The following is a 1,774-nucleotide window of genomic DNA, read 5'->3' on the forward strand; positions in this document are numbered from 1 at the left end:
TTAGGCTACAAAGAAAGTTATTTTTATCTTTTAATGAAGGTATGCATCGATGCACTACACCATGTATCGATGCATCCCTTGACGGGTGCATCGATGCACTATCTATGCATCGGTGCATAAATCCCATTTGATGTTTGTATTTTAAGCAGGTGCATCGATGCACTCCTTATGCATCGATGCACTAATTACATTCGATATTCATTTATTTGAGAGTGCATCGATACACACAACCCATAAATTGTATTTTAAGCCCGAAAATCATCAATTCTTCTAAAAACCCCTATCATGTCATTAAACCCAATCATCATTACTTAAACCAACTTATATCCATGAAAATCATCTTTAACCTCAAAATCCTATCCCTCATATGTAATTCAATAATCATACTCAATTCCAATATGTTATAAGTACAATTCTAACAGTTCATATTCCTTAATTAGCATGATGACAAGTCAAATTTAACTTCAAATTCAACTTATCAACTTTTTTCCATAAATTCATTTAAAAACTCATTTTCTTTAATCTCTTATAACTTCTTCATCTTTTGATTATAAGATAACTTAATCTTTCCTTAAGCTTAGTTATCATCTAATGATCAAAACATAACCTTTAATTCATCAAATAACCAACTAATCAGAAAACTCACACTTTGCTCTAACTTGGTTCACGATGAGAGAAAAGAGAGGATGAAGAGAACTCTGGAAAATTTGTTTCCTTTCCCCCTCATTTCTCACGTGTATATATCTCATCCTTATCATTTTAATTTATTATTGGATAAATGACCATTTTGGCCCTTTAATTCACTTAATAATTACTAACAATCCTTCCAGATATATCATTAAACTATTCAATCATCCTACTTTAATCACCAAATTCTGAAGTTTTACAATTTAGTCACTAATTCGTATTTTGGGATATTACAAATCTCCCCCCTTTTAGAAAATTCGTCCTCGAATTTTCATTGCACAAGGAGATAAGATATTGTCTACACATCTACTATTCATTTTCACATATCACCTCTTCAATAAATCTTTTGTGCTATCATAAACTTTACTTCATTACTTTAATTCTTTCATTACCTTTTTCCTTGATGCTCTCACATTCCTTTCATATCCCTTATACTTATCCCTCCTTATCATTTTAAATTTTTTTATCAATTCTTACTTCGCCGCCAAACATACAATCCTTTATCTTTATTACACTCACTATCATACTACTTTATTATTCAACTCATTTCTTCTAATAAAAACATACCCCACCATCAAATCATTCATATACTATATATCTTCCCAATCAAAATAGTTTGTCCTCCATTTCCTTAAATTATCAAACCTTCATTCTCACTTATATAAAATTTCCTTGGTTCGCATTCAAACATTCCATTTACCTTGTCTTAAAAATTGATTACTGATGTACATATTTTCCCTAATAACACCCATTTCTGGATTTGTGCTGTCATCCTTGCGCAGGGGCCATGCTAATCTTCTCTGTATCGTTCCAATTTTATCGGATGTAACACCCATTTGTTCTACCTTATCTTGTCACTGAAGTAAAGAAACTACTTTATTTCAGAACGATAAAGATCCTCTAACTCTATAGTTTCCAATCTTACTTCAAATCATTTGAATAGTAATTCCATCAATTTAACAGGGAATTCAATTCTCTGAATTCTAATGGAACATTCTCAACATATCTTATTTATCCCAACATTGTACCCTAATAAATTTGTCACTTCCATATCACTATAAATAACTTCTAATTGAATTCTCAATTC

At 30.9% G+C, this 1,774-nt stretch overlaps 1 non-coding gene across 1 annotated transcript; it reads right to left on the reverse strand.

Annotated features, from left to right (window-relative positions):
• Nucleotides 1–1,424: 1,424 nt before the first annotated feature.
• Nucleotides 1,425–1,529, reverse strand: LOC120146182. Its single transcript, XR_005518192.1, has one exon. It is a non-coding gene; the product is annotated as a U6 spliceosomal RNA (small nuclear RNA).
• Between the last annotated feature and the right edge of the window lie 245 nt (nucleotides 1,530–1,774).

The sequence above is a fragment of the Hibiscus syriacus genome, unplaced genomic scaffold (genome assembly GCF_006381635.1).
Source record: "Hibiscus syriacus cultivar Baekdansim isolate YM2019G1 unplaced genomic scaffold, ASM638163v2 tig00110896_pilon, whole genome shotgun sequence".
Taxonomy (NCBI): domain Eukaryota; kingdom Viridiplantae; phylum Streptophyta; class Magnoliopsida; order Malvales; family Malvaceae; genus Hibiscus; species Hibiscus syriacus.